Genomic DNA, 18465 nt, shown 5'->3' on the forward strand with positions numbered 1-18465 from the left:
ATTATGTGCTTTTGATGAACGGTTAATGCGATATAAGGGTTAAAAAATTTTGCTGACATCAGCAATGACACTTCAAAACTCAAAAATAAATTTTAATTTACCTGTTGCCTTAATCGTATAGATCTTGAAACGGTGATAAAGAAAAAGTATAGGATCGTGTATTTTTGACAAACGGTTACGGAGATATTGTGTTTTAAAGGTTTTTTGATGATCGTGCATTCCGAAACGGATTCGGGAACTCAAGTTTGGGAAACTCACCCAAATTGGTTACCCACGATACTTGGTTACCCACGCAGTAACCATTTGACCACCATTTGAGTTATTTGACATCAAAATATAAAGTGCACTGCAATGGATTTATTAATTTAATATAAGATATTGACCCTAAAGTAGTGTTATTGACGTCGTGCCGTGACGTCAGAAAATTTAACATTTAAGACATAACTTTTTCGGCAATTTTAAAGAAAAGGAAGACCTTGTTTTCAAGTAATTAGGCCTCAAAGTTTAAGTGCACTGTGATGCCTGCATTATTTTGTTCAATTTTTTTTATCTTTCGTTGTTTTTTTGTGTGTCGAGGGTAACCATTTTCTATAAGTTAGTTGTTAAATTTGTTTCAGCAAATCAAATTGAGTCGTTTTCATCAAGTGACGTAAACAAAGTAAGCCCATTGACAAAATAGACATACTTTTTTCGGCGACTTCAAAAAAAATTTCCCCACGATCACAGGAAAATGAGCGCATCCACTTTGCCTGTTAGAGACACACAGAGTCTCCGTATTTTATGGAGATGTTACGTTCCAACAATGAAGCTGATATTTATTTGCTTATCTAGTATGTTATGTGTTCTTCTAAAAATTTAGGTAAAAAGGCTAAAGAAATTTAAAACAACAATGCCATACTTAGTTAATGATATTTCATCCTTTTATACACTCAGCACCGCGCCCATGATAAACACTAATCGTGTTTACATCCCACAGGGGTGAAATAACAACACCATTTAGACAAAACTTAACTTTGAACAAGATTACATGAGTTAGTTAGGCAGTTGCAACTAGCTTGGTTTAGCATAGTTTTTATGTCAGAGTTATATTAAATTAGCATTTTTGTTCATAATTTTAAGAATTAATTTATCACAGATTACTTTGGCACAATATGACACAAATGATAGTCCCAATTACGCAAGTGTTGATCATTAGACATACTTAGATAAAATTAAAAGTAATTATTTTATAAAAATATATTTATTTAATATTTATGGTTAATTCCTATTGCCGACTCCAATAAAACTGTCTCATGTTGTGTTTTCTCTTAAAAAAAAAGATTTAATGTAACGTATTTAAATCAGCTGTATGCAGTGGTAATACTGTCAAATACTTCATCTGTTTTCGATAAGTAGTTTCAAAAAAATACGGCACATCAAGAAAAAATCTGAGCATTGTCTAGTAAAGGGTCAGTTACACACGTAGCAAAATACTTTTTTACAAGAACAAGTTCTGGCTGTGCATAATTATTGATCCGAAACAGGGACCGACATCTGCAATTGAGATTTATGTTTAATAAAATTTATCACATAAATGTAATAAAACATTAGGAACGAAATAAACATATAATGCTGAAGAGCGAGTCAATAACAAAACTTATGTTACAGATACATAACTACAAACATTTTTGAGGTGAGCACGCATACCCAGGCTTTTACTTAAAAGTTTAAAAAAATTGCAGGTACTTGTATGCTACTTGATATTCCAAATTTGCTACGTGTAACGGAACGTTAATAAAAAAATTACCTGGTACGCAGCATCACCACAATTATGGTTTATTTGAGCTGGAATCCACCAATCCTCTCCAGAGCTAGTAGTTGTTGTTAGTTCCAATTTTTTTTCACAGCCTTCGATTATTGTTCCATCTAACGCGCGAGTTTCCACAATCAGTGCATGATTTTCTGATCCTGTCATGTAGTACCAGAATGTCAAACAAGTGTCGTGAGGATTTGATAGAATCACCATTGTTAAGATTGCTTCATCCTCCCCTCTTGCATTGTTTAAGTTCACCGCTTTCAAGAAATAACCTGAATCTAAGAAGAGTATGAGCAACTGTTTATGTTCAGTCATATCTGCATTACTTTGCAGTAGAGTTAGAATTTTTATGCGTACGGGAAACCTTCTTGGTGCGCACTAGTCAATTGCTAAACACGCACTAGCAACACACGTACTGCGGTATAAAAAAGACTACTAGTGCACACTAGACGATAATCTTGTTCGTATTTGTGAATTGCTTTGCGCGTACTAGCAAAAGACCTGGTGTGCACTGACAATCATGATTGCAATAAGATTATAGTTTTATCACAAACAATACAAGATAAAGTAATAAAGTTACTTAGACAAATTTTCTGTCACTTTTTTGCCGCATAGTAGAAGCTAGTCGGTTGCCTGTAAACTGACTAGTTTCTGTGGTCGCCAGAACGTTTCTATCCAGCAATATATAATGTGAAACAACCCTTGATTCGTTATGAGAACGTAACATTACTTCAAAAAGAAATGACAGCATCGTTCTGGAACATTTTTTGCTATGTTGTATTGATCAATTCAAAATTAAACGAAATCTATATTACTAGTTAAATCGATGCAGTATGTATTTATGAGTCAATTTCTTGAGCTACAGTTTGCAGAAAGATTTCTGCGTTACTCAATATCGAATCACAACTAACCTTGGAGGAATAAATTATTTCCTTAAAGTACTAACGATTTTAGTTCCTTTTAAAAAGCTCAGTCATTTTATTTTGTTGTCTCACTTTTTCTGACTAGCTAGCTCTTTTATAGCTAACTACCGAATCACTAAAAACTTTGTAATAGTTTTGTTTGTTATTTATTCTCCCTTTTGCTAGCCATATATAAACCCTAAATAAACCATTTTTTAATATTTTGGCCACAAACGTAGGTTTTCAAGGAGTATCCTAAAACCAGCCTTATTTATTACGTTTTATTCAGTTTGACTTTTATGTTAACCAAAATTTAGTTTCGTGTTACTTTCACCAATCTAATTTTTACTCAGGTACACCTTGGAGTTGTAGCTACTTTTAACTATCTTTGGTTAAAACGTGAAAGTAGGCAAAACAGTTGGCTGCAGTAGATTTTCCGCACAATGTCAATGTCATAAATTCAGTTAGGTACATCTCGTGTTTACTATGCTATAAATTTAACAAAAAATCGCAAGTTTGTTGATGACACACCAGTTTTCCAAATTTTACAAAGAAGTATTCCACTATAAAAAAATGCTGAGTGATCAAAATAACAAATGTTGGCCGATTGGTAATTGTTAAATAGTGTTTTTATTTCCACTAAAGTTGCACTTTTCTTAGATTTTAGATTTAATTTAAAGCACTAATAATAACTGTTGTGTGCGCTCCAATCAACTTACGTTATACAATAGACTCTCTATATCCCAGACCTGCAAATGAATAAAAAATTAGCTAGAAAAAGAAAAAATTCTAGATAGAGAAAATTCTCATAAAATTGTAATGGCGGTTGCGTGTCGTCTTGTGGTTATGGAGTTCGCTTCGCAATCACAAAGTCCGTGGTTTGGTCCACAGCGCGGGCATGTTTAGCAACTGTCTTTGCCACAGCTACGGGTTAACCCATACCATGTGAGAGAATAAGGGTAGGCAATTCCGGTGTATACCTAATGTGTATATTCAGAAAACAGGACCACGTTGATAACAGTGTTCCAAACACTGCAGTGCTTATATCCTGTATAAACATTCGGAATAATAATATTAACAAAGTTTTTTGACAAAGCATAAGGGCTTTCCTGCAAGGCTTAAAACAATTTTTGATTATTCTTCATCTAAGGAAAAATTGTGTTTTTTGGAACACCGAATATCTTGTTAGACATACTATTTTATTTTTGCGAATTATGTCGCACTTTTAAACTAGAGTTTTATTTCTAAGTTTCTCTTAAGGGCTGACGTTTTGACAATTCAGCAAGACAAGGCATACTGTTTTCCTAGCTTGTATCCAAATTTTAGATTTCGAGCGTTTTAGGCGCGTTTAAATTTTCATTCTAAAGTTTTTTTGTGTTTCGCTGTGTAGATGAACACTTAGACACGAAAAAAGTCGAGATAATAAGAGACAAAGTCGCAATGGACCGAGAGTTGTGTACTCAAACACACTGTTATAATTGCACCTGTAATAATTAGTGAGGCTTGTGCAATTACATTCTTTAGCATTCTATTTCACGTTATAGTATACCACGGTCTGTAAGTATCAGTAAATCAAAGGTAATTAATACCCCTAAAAGGGCAAGTTCTTGCCTGGACGGGTTAATGTGGTTTTCGCTAAAAATTTAGGAAGATAAATCTAGCCAGGTATGTCAAAAGTTTGAACGTCATTTCATCAAAAAATAACAGCACAGCAAAAGCAGGGTCGCCTGTCCTTAAAACATTGCATTTTCTTCTGCCATAGCACGACGTATACAGCTATTATTAAAATGTTACAGTAAAGAAAGGTGTCTGTTCTAAAAAATATGATCAAGTAAACCAACTGTGAAAGTTTTTCTCCTTTTTCCTTACCTCCCATGGTTGTATGATCAAATAGAGGTCCGTCTCTCATAACTTCGCCTTTACCAATTTTACTTTTCCATTGATATCTTTTACTCGGACTTTGTTCATGCCATCGACAAATATCTTTTTCAAATGTACAGTCATTTTCACCTAAAAAACACCAGTTATTTTTAATAAAACTAAGCTATGAAGAATTACCTACGTTAAACCATTATCAAATTACGCCGACCTCGTACTTTTCCATCTTTTCTACAAGATCTTGATTGAGTATCAGGACCCCTGCACCTTTCTCCGTTACATATACGAGTTCTTTCTTGGTGGGGAAAAATTCGTTCGTCTGGTATGTCGCAATAAGACCAGGTTTCCCATAACTCCCATAACCCTAATCTTGGGCCTAAAATATAAACATTTTTTTCAAGTTTTAGTTATTAGCAACCAGATAAGTTGCATATTAATAAATTTTTTCCAGGAAAACGTAAGAAAATACAAATGCCAGAATCCTACCTACAGAACAATTACCCTCTACGGTTTGAATCCGGTTATTGCCTGGCCAGCATTTGGAGATATTTTTATGTGAACAGAATCTCTGACGAATTCTTGTGAAGTTTCCGTCAAGTTGTCTAGTACATGGACCCCAAACTGACCATGGGCTTGCTGGCGAGTCCTTGTGTTCTGTAAAACATATGACATTTGACATTTCAAGTGAATTTGGCACTCATGGTTGCCAGTCTTTTTTGTATAAAATTGACATACTGATAAATTAATACAATGTCTTAGCATTCTTTTGACCAAGCAACATAAATTATACAAAAATGCGAAATTATAAGTCAAATATTAAAGTAAGGGGAAAATTACCATAAAGTAAGGCATCTATTTACCAAATTGGTGTTTATAACTTTACCTTTAATAATTAATCTACTTTAAAGAAATATAAAATCAGCGAAATTAGTGGTGGATCACAAAATAGGTAATTGAAGAGAAAGAGTTTTATGTTTTTTTCTTAGAGGGCGAAAATGGTTGTACAGTATGCTGCCAACGGCAGGGATCCTTTAATAAAAAAAAAGTCATAGTTATGTGATCTGAGGACAGCGTTAAAAATTTAAAAAATTGCAGAATATTGTAAAAAAAAGTAGGTCTGCGAGAATAAAAACATAATAAATATAAACATGATATATTTTTTATAAATATAAAAGCTTAATTTTAAACTTTGACGGTTTTGTGAATAAATTATTCGTAAACTAAAAACTGCACCAATGACTGGTTTTGAGTAAAAAATTACTGTATTCTCTTATGTTTTAACATGAGAAGAATTGTTGTTGTGGTAAACACGCATTGTTTAATAGAAAAGGTTACGAAAATTTCCTTTTTTCATTTTTTAAATCACACATAATCTTTAAGAAAAGTGTGTACATTTTAATGTTGCTGCTGATAAACAACATTATCAGTTGCTAGTGAATTAAACACCATACACACTTAATACATAAAAAAATAGGAACAATGGTGTTAATCGGAGTCATTGCTTGCGCTAAGGGACTTACCCAATTTCTTTGGGGTATTTTAAACATAACTCACCGACCACCACCCTTTCTCTTTCTTTTGATAGCCATTTTTACATGGAATTATGCTTAGCACACTTATAGTACGTCATGAAACAGACAAAATGATGGCAATAATTTCTTGCTTATGTTAGCACTTTTCTGTGACGTCATCGACAACTTTAAGTTGTCCAAAATACCAATATCTAGTTAAAATTCAGTAACTTTAATTTTAGAAAGAAGTTTCTGGATATCCGAATAAGAGTCATTCGAAAGATTTCCGGTTTTGTAAAACTTAACCAAAGAATGTTATAATTGCCCGAGAACTCGATTTCCATTTTTTTAGGAGAATTAAAAAATATGTTTTGTGAGTTTCTAATTGTAAGGATAATCAGCGGCACAAGTTCACTTATAGACGTCTTACTGTTATCTAAATCGTGCCAAACCATGTAAAAATACCTTTTAAGTATCTACGCGAATAGACCCTCGTCCCCAAGGATTCTTTGCGTCTTAAAAAAATGACCCAAGGTGTTTGTGTCACAGCATTTTAAAATACATTCACAAACTATCTGTTTGAAGACGTTTGAAAAGAAACTTTTAAAGGAGCAGTAATTTAACTAAAAATGGCATTAACATGGAAGCCACAAATCTGAAAAAAGTACACTTAGGTGATTAACCTTAGCATATTTGAAGATTTGTAGAAAGCATTTATACAAACTTGTACCAGTTAACCCTATTATACCTGAGCACTTTTTGCCCCTAAAATTGTGGGGGAAGGGTCACAAAGCGCCGCAGATCATAAACCCTATACCAGTTGTGTTTGAATAATGAAACTCTGCACAGTTGTAAAATGTCACTGCGATCTTTGTTAAAAGTTAGGGAAAGTCACCAATTTCTACATTCAATGTCTTAAAATAGTCATCTCTATAATAATAGCCAGTTCCGTGTGTCTGTGACAGGGAAAGTTGACATTGTCATTTTCCTTTGATGTCGCCAAAAAAAATCTTTGAAGTGGCCAAAAAAAATATGTCCATTTTGCTAGCGGGTTCACTTTGTTTACATCACGTGATAAATTTAACGGTCAACTTTCGAAAAATAGTGTCCTTTTGCCACCAAAAAGCCCACAAAAGAACAATCTTGAAAAAAGTAAAATAAGTGGTTCAAAAAAGCATATTTAAAAAGTCCAAGTGAAGAAGTGGAAAAGTGAAGTTGGAAGTGAAAGTGGAGCTACGTGGAGCTAGAAGTAAAGTAAATTTAGAAGTAAATAATAAAGGCCACCAAAAAAAGCACAGAAGAACGATCCTTTTACCTTGAAAAAAGGGGGGAAAAGTGGCTTAAAAAAGCATAGATATGTTTTTAAAAAGAAAAGAGACCAAGTGAAGAGGTAAAAAAGTGAAGTGAGAAGTGGAGCTAGATATGAAGTAAAGTTAGAAGTAGAAAACAAAGGCACAAATAGTAAGAACTTTGATATTTTTAGACATTTGGTTTTTATGTCAGTGGATCAAGCAGACTTGCATTTCCCAGGAAAAGCCACATTGTTTTATATTTTACCGCGTATGTAGCCATATTTGTTTACGTTTTGTTGCATAATTCATGTTCCCTTGCGCGTAACTAATGTATTGTCCTAAAATTCAAAATGCTACGTAAAGCTGTTGGCTGACTAAAAAACGAAAAACTTTGGTTTTTTAAACTGTAATGGTATTAATTTTACACCACTATTGCTTCTCTTTATATGTGTTTTACTAAGCATAAATAGCTAGCTTTAGTTTTAGCTAAGTGTTCCCAGTTTAAGTATATTTGACTGGGTGTCTTAGCTACTGTTAGCTAGCTAATGTTAGCCTCCAAGTCCAGCTCCCCTCCAATGGCTAGCTCTAACCATGACTTCTGTTGTTATTCTTCTTTCTTATTTTCTATAGCTTTTTACTATAGTTTCCAAATTTCTCTTCTTTTATGAGCACGAATTATGTTGTAACAAGCTAGCTAGCTACCTACAAAATCTTTCAAAGACTTGAACTTTTGCAGGATAGTAGGATGTATTTTTATGCCCATAGAGTATAGATGAATTCCGTTGTTTACATTTTCAGTGGTAAGCTCTTTCGGCTTTCGCATTTGTGTGGCACGGAAAAAGATTGGGTTGCTAGGTGGAGCAAAGTAATTATCAGTTAATTTCTTCAAACGAGGCATTCTTAATGAATTCAAATAAATCAGAAGCCATCAACTTACACTCGATAATAGTTTATAACCTCAACGATGTCCCCATTAGAAAAAAATCCACAGTAAAAGACCTTTCTTCACCAAATCCTAGCATCTTTTTTCCTGCCACCCAAAAGCCAGAGCCAAGGAGTTTACCGCTAAAAAGTAAACAAATCTATAATTTTTTTCACATTACCTGTGCACTTTACAAGGGAGATCACATGCAATATGACAAGTGGAACGAATTTTATAGAATTTAAAGTGTGTGTGTTAAGTTATTTATTATTGTTTTGTTTCTGATTTTGTAATCTAATGGTCGATGACTGTATGGACTGAAATGACCAATTTTTCTAAACTTTGAGGTGTTTTATAACCTTTTTTGTGGCAGATTGATGGGTAATGGCAAAATACGACATGCTGAATGAAATTATTTTTGTTGATTTAAATGTGTTTTTCAAAAACCCATCTTTTTTACATGTTGTGTAAACTTTGTTTAGGAACCGTACATATACAATGTAATAAAAATAATGATCTTTTTTTAAGTTTATTCTCTGCTTATTAATTTTTTGACATTTAGGTTTAGAATTGTTGGTAAAGCGCAGTCCGGATCATCAAAGAAAAATTTTTGTGTTCTTAACTGGTTAATTTTTACATTTTGTGTAAATTTTTGTGGGAGAGAATGGTATGCAACTGAAATGACTGATGTTTGCAGATTTACATTTAATGTTTTCTTAACTATGGCTTTTTCATATTTTTGTAAAAGCTTTTAAGACAATATTTATAATGTGTAAAGAACTTATTTTTGTTGATTTGAGCTAACTCTTGCAGGCTAACTTTTTGACATTTCAGAATAAAATAATGAGGGTTTTCAACATAATTACTTACATATTTGAGATGCGTTATTTCTGACATTGTTATTATCCGTGTTGTGACTGTCTGTGTTCTTACTGCCGGTTTTGTGATTATTGGTTTTGTGAGTGTCGATGAGTGTCGATGTTGTGAGTGTCGTTGTTGTAACTTTTTATCAACTAGATTTTGCACCTTGCAAGCTGTTCTTTTTTTTTTATTTTGTGCAAAATTTGACATTTGACATTTTGTGTAAGATTTTAAGAACATTTTTTTTGTATATGCATTGCTTACGTCAGCAAAACTTCTAAAGCAACTTAATTTTTAATGGCCTTTTGCCTAAGTGGATTTTTCCACGGGCCTTATATAAAAATACGGCAGTTCCGTGTCTCTGTGACAGGCAAAGTGGATATCATCATTTTCCTTTGATGTCGCCGAAAAACTCATGTCTAATATGTTAAATTTTCTGACGTTACGGCACGACGTCAATAACACTACTTTAACGTCAATATCCTATATTAAATTAATGAAGCCATTACAGTGCACTTAAAACTTTGAGGCCAAATAACTTGGAAACGAGGTGGTGACATCAATGATTTTTCACCGCGTAGGTAACTAGGGACCACCTGGGACCAATTTTGGTAAGTTTTCCAAACTTGGCTCCCAAAATCCGTTTCGGTATGCACGGGTTGATGACGTCATCAAAAAACCTTTAAACCCTAATATCTTTGCAACCGTTTGTCAAAAGTGCATGATCCTATATATTTTCTTGTTCATCGTTTCAAGATCTATACGATGAAGGTGAGAGGGGTATAAATTTCTGAATAAAAAATTTCGCGTTTTAACGGGCCATTGCTGACATCAGCAAAATTTTTAAACCCTTATATCTCATTAACCGCTCATCAAAAGCACATGATCATATACATTTTCTTGATCAGCGTATTAAGCTCTACACAGTCAACGTAAAAACCAGGTTCTAATTTTTTTTGCAGATGGCTTGCTGACGTCATTAAAATTCAAATGACGCTTTCTCTTTACTTTTATCTTACCTCAGTGGATTTTTCCACGGGCCTTATCGACTAGTTAGACAATAAACATGCATCTTTCTCTCTTGCTTTTTGTGAACGATGGTAAATTTAAACAGGAGCAAACAAATTGACGTGCTCTAAAATTTGTTTGGTCTGGGTTTTTTTGTTGTTTTTTCGCGGATTTTTTTTGTTTCGATCCTTTTTTTTTAAAGTCATTACCATAGTAGAAGTTAGAATAGGTAAAAAAAAAATCAATTCATGACTTTATCTGCATTATACTTATTTTCTAAAACTCCACTTGTGAAAGCCTTGTTGCAACATGTCAAAAAGAATCAAAATTAAAGAGGTAATTGTGTAACTCCCCTCTATTTTGTAAATATGGATATGGTAGTATATATATAAAAGAAACGAAATGAAAATGAAGTTACTTAAACTGTTTCTCTTTTATCTTTAATCACAAGTAATTATATTTCCTTGTCTTGCTCCTTACATGTACAGACTGACCAACAAAGTAATGATATTTGAGAAAAAAAAGAAAAAAAAAATCTTACTGCACTCATATAAAGCATTTAACTTGAAATAATCACTGTCGGTTGGTTTTTCTCGTTGTCCGATACTTGTGTATGACCTAGTAGGATCAGTTGGAATGATCGTCGGTTTGTCGCTGCTTTTTGTAAATGCGTACGCATCATAATGCATAATAGAATTATAATCATAATCGAAACCAAACGTTACTGACTCATCCTCATCATTTATGGTAAATTGATCTAAAGTAATTTAGAAAGATATATTTATAAAGGTTTATAAAAATCGAATTTTTACCTCCCGATAATGAGCGATAGTGGACGAAATATTCAGGTGACAATATTTTTCCTAAACGCAAATACTTTTTAATTCTTTAAGGAATTACAACGAAATTGTGGTATTAATAAATATCCAAGCAATTACTTGTAATTAAATAATGTCAGTCAGAGCAACATCCTTAACCTCCTCACTCAGAGAACATAGATTTTATAATATTTAGAGAGTTATTTCACATACGACTACCACACAGTTGTATTCAAATGGTTGGCGAAAGTCTTTTCGAGGTGTACCTGCCTGCACCGTAACGCAAAAAGCAAATTGTCATAAAAGAGTAAATAATGCATTTTTTAACAATTAAAATACATTTTGCAAGAAGTGAAAAGTTTTTTGAAAACAAATAAATTAAAAGTAGCACAAGTATGGAAAGTATAGCTGCTGCATATCTAAAAATCGACTAGATGGGTGTTTTTAAATTAATGGTGCGGTAGTATATATATGCACAGTGTCAATGCTATTGATAATTACTTTGGTAAAATTCATTTAGTTAAGCGAAAATATGTCATGCTACGGGAAGAATATCAGGCAACTGATGCAATTAGAATTGAAACAAATACACGTTAGCTTGTTCACGTGTATTTGTAAAGAACCGAAATTATCTGCCTCATTGCGCAACAAACTTGGAAACAATAGACAAAAAAAATAGCTAACAACTGTGGCAAAAAATACAGTGAAGGTTTGTGTACCACAGCATTATTTGAAAGTGAAAGTAAAGTATGAACAATAACATGAACCGGAAAATTGTACTTTTTAGGTTGTTGTTCGGAATAATGGATTAGCAATAGATGAAAATAATTATGTGTTGGGAGCTACACCAGATGGAAAAGTTAAATGGGATGACTTTTATGGCATACCTGAGTAGTAATGCAGCCACTTGTATGAAACACAGGATACTCTGTTTTTTGGCAAAAAATCCTCGCATTTTTTATGACAGCAATACAGAATAAATAAAGGTCATACTTAATACAATCAGAAAAATATCTTGTCATTGACAGAGACAAGGAATACTAGCAAAATAACCAGCAGTTTACAGCTTTACTTAACATGTATTCAACAACAAATTATAGAAAAAGACCAGGAAAAAAATAAAAAGCAAATTGTGTATTGCCTCAAGAATTTTAATACTCATAACCATTTCGTCAAAATTTGTTTTCATTCAGTATACCTGAGTCACCCATGTTACTTTTCAAATTCATAATTTGTAAACCACTATCCAAAAAAGGTCTATTCTAAAGTTGTGCCGGTAGCCAACCTCCAACGATGTTGGGCGATAGTAAATCTAAATAATAGCTGGAAGATGAGCGTGAAGTATTAGCTGCGATTTGGACTATGCTAGATAGGCTAGATGACAAACGAAAACCTCAAAAACACTAGCTTGCTTGTTTGTATGATTTATATTTTATATGGTATCGCTGTAATGATAACAGACATGCCTTCTTCTTATATTTTTTGATAAGAATGATTAAGATCAGATTTCAAACGTGACAGGTAAAGTTTGCATGGATCCAAGTAGATATTTTTAAGTAGCTTTGAAATTTCTTAATGGTTGTTTTAAACATGTGTGAAAGAAGTGGGGCTCAAAAAGTGTGATCAAAAAATCTGATAAGCATGATAAAATTATTAAGAATTCACCATATTTCGACTTTCATTTGTGTTTTTGTTACACCGCAACGTTAAAAACTTCTGCTGCTGGTAACTATCGTTTTTTATCAGTCAGCATGAAACAACACTTATTTTTTGTGGAGATCAAAGAGCTTTAGGAAATGCTACTTGTTACATCCATTTCATAGAGCAGAAACATTCTGAAACAATTCTAGGGAATAACAGGCAGTGCTGCTACATGTCTTTCAGTCCAATTCCTGTGGTAGTAGTTAAAATATTTTAAAGAATAAATTTTATTATATCTTCTTTTCCTTTTGATAATTTATTTCATAACCTACTTAACTCATGTTCCTGAACATTCTCTTCCATAATATTCACGTATCTATCACGATCCGGTCTGGTGAATTCATGTTCAAATCCCAATGCATGAAAAAGTTCATGTGCAATAGACATCCGATTTAAACACAAATTTTTTTGTAACGAAAGATACATAAAATTTCTTTTGATTTGTGTATCTGGGTCCAAATAGGTCCCCATCTTGCCACTACCCTCTGTGTAGCAACTAAAAAAAAGAGATTTCATCATTTGTTGTTGTTACCAACGCCCGACCTTTTAACTAAATACACACAGCTAATGGTAACTGTCAGCTTATAGCCAGATAACATTCAGTGTCAGAAATAATCTGTTAATTAATGTCTTGGAAGAGAATGTGACAAAGTCAACACACTCAAAATCAGTCCAACGTTAAACATTTTCGTCCCCCGGAGAGCATTGAAATAAAACTAGAATGTTGTTTTGGATTTGTAAATACCTAACTGTAGGGTATTTTGGTAATTCCATTATCTTATACTTTATTTGCAAATAAAAACTTTTTAGATAAAACTTATCTTTATATTTTTTGTAATTGGGTTTATAATTGAATGTAACTTGAAGAAGGAGACCTGACAGTGTGAAAAAAACAATACCCATCTCCTGCGATAATTTTAACATGAAAAGTCGTATCATCGTCTGCTAGTATTTCCTCAAACTTGACGCAAGCCTGTGTGGAAATAGAATCCATAACGTTTCTAACCATGCTTTTATCTTTTGTATCTAAACAGAAATTTAATTATTTAAGACCATTAGTTGAACAAGCGGAAGAATCTTCTTTTTATAAAACGTGTTGTATTTCTTATCATACCACAATCTGTTGTTCCTATCGTTAAAAAAAACAATGGGCGTTTATGAAGAATGCTAGGTGGTAAATTTAAGCCGTGGACGGCAAATTTCTGTGTTTATAAGCTACCAACTCCTTTTTTATCTGAAATTGGCACATTTTTGAAAATAAGTAATTTACATGTTTTGCTGTCCTGGTGGCGTCATGTAATGCAACGGTCATACGTATGACTGGAAAAAATTTTGTGACCTGATGATGTTTTGATTTCTATTCAAACTACATTTTAATGTGATATTAACTTATTTTTACGTGTTGTTTTTAATTTACATTCTTTGATTACGGTAGTCGACTATAAAAAGAGAGCAAACGAAGCCTTCTCCCTAACTTATTTGATCACGATAGGATGACTTAGGACGCATAAAGTTAAGATGTCATTCCTACTTACAATTAGTAAGTAATGGAACGTCCAGGTAACTTTCCTTATCGTGGATAGATGAAGAACAGGTGCAACGTTGAATTCGGTACAAAGGTTTATTTGGATGAAAGCAGAACTTCTCACAGACTCAATTGTTGCAAATTTGTGAAACTTACACGTTAAAGTTCAGTCCTCAAAAAATTGCCATGCAATGTTAAATAAAAGTGTTTTAAATTTAAGAGCAAAGATAGAACATTGTCAGCCTAAATAACTCCTGGCACTAAAGCCAAATTTACGGTTTCTTGCAAAAAATGTTGACCTTTTGCAAATGTCATGACGGAGATTCTTTTTCGTTAATTTTTCTAAGCAATATATTTCTTTATTGCTCTTTTTGCTGATAAAAAATATTTTCTTTTTGGTAAAAGAAACTTTTTAACCGCTTCCACATAACTTTACTTTTGATTTTTAATTTGCGAAGAGGAATAAATTACGCAAATGAAAGAGGGTCTTAAAACATAAAAATATAAATATAAATGCGCGCATCTACTGTTGCCTATGTTATTCCCATTTTTCTTAAAAAATTATCCAATTGGTACTATGTTTCCTGCTTTAAGGAAATAAACAATAAACATTTGGTATGGGCTTTTTTTGACCCTCGTAAGTATGGGGGCATAAAGTGCCCGCGGGCTGTAACTTTTGTTCAGTTTTGTTTCAAGTGACGAAACTTGGCACAATAAAGCATCGATATGTTCTCACTTAGAAACAAAATATTTAGTTTGACATGTCATTGCAGGAAGTGTCATAATAAGACAATGACAGACAAATATGCCTTCCTTGGAAATTCTCTTCTTTTTGAAACTATTTACTGCACTAGTCATTAAAAAAGTAATATGAGAATGTAAGATATTATTAGGAACATTAACAGGTGGTGTAAAAACAAAGGATTTCTCTAAGGAGAAATTGGAAATCGATCAGAATTCAAATATTCGAGTAATTTCTTTAAAAAATCTATATTTGAGAACCGTAGTGTAAGTAGCTGTCATGGAATAAAACTTGACATATCTGTTAGGACATATGTCAGTAGCTACTCAATAAAGACAATTTGGATTGACATGACAAAGTGACATTGCCAGAACTATTTATGGAAAATTTATTTTTATTTTTCGAAAGTCCAATAAAAGTTAGGAAAAGTAAAAAAAAATCAAGTAATGTTATCCATTATTTAAAAAAAGTTATTAGACTTTAAAAATGCCGCGGGCACTTTATGCCCCCATCCTCACCCCCCCTCCCCATACCGAAATAGGGTTAAGTCTATGCAAGTTATTATAATTTTGACAGTTTCTATAGTTGATGTATCGTAATACAGGAAACACCATCTTAAGCTTTACAACTACCTTTGTGTGTGTAAGTTGTGCAATGTTGATTATGTGTTTTTATTTTTTCTTACCGCAGACTATGACGCACCGTCAACAAAACTGTGCAATAACTTGAAAACTGGTGGAACAACTGACATCATCTCTTATGTGAAGAATTAAAAAAAGCATGTAAGCCTGTCGAAAGTCCAAATAGGTCAATGTGCAAAAGAAAAGTATGCACAAAATACACAAGAATATTTTTCATAAAATTATTTCACACGTTGCTTCTATTGTGTACAGCGAGAAACGCTGATTATACTAATATATAGGTTCATATGTTTTCGACGAACTTCTAAGGAAATACAACAGTTAATAAAAGTTGCTGTCGTCAGCAAGGACACGCCAAGAACAATATTTTTCAATACTTCCGCATTCCGTTGTGGCTATTGTTTAAAACTTTAATTCGAAACGGGTAGGTAGAGCAAACTTTGAAACATTGTCTTTATTTTTGTCCCCAGTTGGTTAGTCCTGTTCTGCCCGCATAACAAACGCTGCCCTGATTAAGTACGACAGCTTGCCCCGGTTAAGAACAGGGCAGAAAATACATAATCAGGGCAACATAATCAGGATGGGCCGGGTTATTACTCAAAAAATATTATTTGGCACTTATAAAAGGAACATAGTCAGGGTAGGCCAGTTTATATACGGCAGTCAAATATTATTTCTCACTTATCATAGAACGAACATAATCGGGGCAGCCGACTTATGTATGACAGTCAAATATTATTCGTAAAGAACGAACGTAATCGGGGCCGACAGGCTTATGTATGACATTTTTATATTATTTTTCACTTATTATAGAACGCGCATAATCATAGAAGGCCGGCTTATGTATGACAGTCAAATATTATTCGAGACTTATAAATAGAATCGGGGCTGACTGCTTTTATATCATTTGTTTGACAAGCAAATAGCCCTGGTGGCAAAGTTGTTGTTCTCAAATCAAACGAAATTTCGTGGCAAAGACTAAATTTTGGGATTCACAAGTTTAATAACCTTTTGCCAAACTTAATTCCTGCAAAAAGAATAATTTAGGTTCCATGAAATTTAGTTACTTCAATGTATATTATGTTAAAATGTATTTACGACAAGAGTAATTTATACTAAGAATTACTTTGACACTTTTTTCTTTCGCCATGTCTAGTTTTTAGGGGTGTTCTATCTTCCAGAGAATGTTTAATTTACAAAAGTTTGAAGACAATGCCAATCACAGCCTGCCTGCCAGCCATTTATATCAGCATTCATAATCCGGTCATCACGACATAACCAGTGTAAAAAAAAACATAATCGGACCATGCGTACATAATCCGGCCATCCGGTTTATAAACAGGCTGCTTTCGCAATCTGGGAAGAGCAGTCCCCACTTACCCACGCGCAGTTGATGAAGGCCTGCAAATAACCTTCAAATCGCAATATCTCTGTAACTGTTTTTGAAAGTTATGTATATAGTCCAGCCAATTTTTTTTTTTGGCAGCGTTTTCAGCTCTAGGCGATAAAAGCAACAAGTGAAATTTAAAACATTCTTTTTAAAAATGCGCTACTTACATCAGCAAAATATCTAAAACTTTCTGCCCAACTTTTTTTTTCTCCTAAGTGGAGGTAGAATAAGATCAGCAAAGCTATTACGTTTTAGGTTTAAAGCTAAATAACTTGAAAACAGGTGGATATAATTGATGTCATTTCATGCTTGGCTATCTAGTCCCTGATTGTGTAATTACTCCCGTGGCACCAAATTTAAAAAACCATTAAAAGTTTTAAATCCGAAATTAAGTTTTAAGTATTAAGTTTTAAAGACCAATTTCATAAAGTTGTGTTTCCCAACCCGTTTCAGATAAGACGGATTAATGAGGTCATCAAAACCCTTTAAATTGCTACGTTTTTTTTAACTGTTTGTCAAAAATACACCCTCCTAGACAGTCGTTCAGTCAAAATGTGAAGCTCTACACAGTACAGGAAACGGCTGAAAGGAAATGAAAAAAAATCTTTGTGCATTGATGTGTCATTGCGAAATTTATGAAAATTCAACTGACAGATATTTGCTAATTTTTTTTCGAGTGGATTATTCCACAGATCTGATCGAGTAGCTTATATCATAATACGAAATTTTCGTTGTGTCTGTCTGTGACTTTTTTAAAGGAGATGTTTTATGTCTCATTTTTTGACAGACAAATGAGCTTGTAGCTGTTATCACATTAATACATTCTCCTTCGTAGTTGTTTCCTACATGAGTTTAAAGAAATACAGTTAAGAGGTAAACATACATTGTCTTCATAGTCTTGATGGGCAAAGGTATCGCCAAGTAATCGAAAGTACTATTTTTAAATGACACAATGAATCCAAATAATCGCTGAATACTTTATATCGAAAGTTTGAAAAATAAACATGTAAAAACCTGTAAACCGACAATTACGTAGTAGCACCTAATTTTACAATTCAACTTACTAAAGACTGGATCGAATCTGTAGTATATTATTCTGGTAGGCCAGAGTCTCTCGTAGATTCCTGGATGTGTTATATTTTCATAACCTAGTACTATCAATCTCTTTGACAACACGCTTATGTTTGCAGTCGTTTTGTCTAGAAAAGAGCAAGAAAATTAATACAAAAAAGTGCACGGGACACAATCAAGAAATAGAGTAAGTTGCAATTACATTCCTTATCCCAAAAATGATAAATGAACTTAAAGGAGAGGCGAACTTCGCACGGCACGGCTGCGGAATAAAAGTTTATGATGACTGTGTTGATTTTAAAGACCAAAGCGACTGGAATAGTCAGCTCTATAATAAATCAATTTAAGTTTCACCTATTCCAACAAAAAACGTCCTATATTGTTTTATATTGAAAATATTCGTAGGGT

The sequence above is a fragment of the Hydractinia symbiolongicarpus genome, chromosome 5 (assembly GCF_029227915.1).
Source record: "Hydractinia symbiolongicarpus strain clone_291-10 chromosome 5, HSymV2.1, whole genome shotgun sequence".
Classification (NCBI taxonomy): domain Eukaryota; kingdom Metazoa; phylum Cnidaria; class Hydrozoa; order Anthoathecata; family Hydractiniidae; genus Hydractinia; species Hydractinia symbiolongicarpus.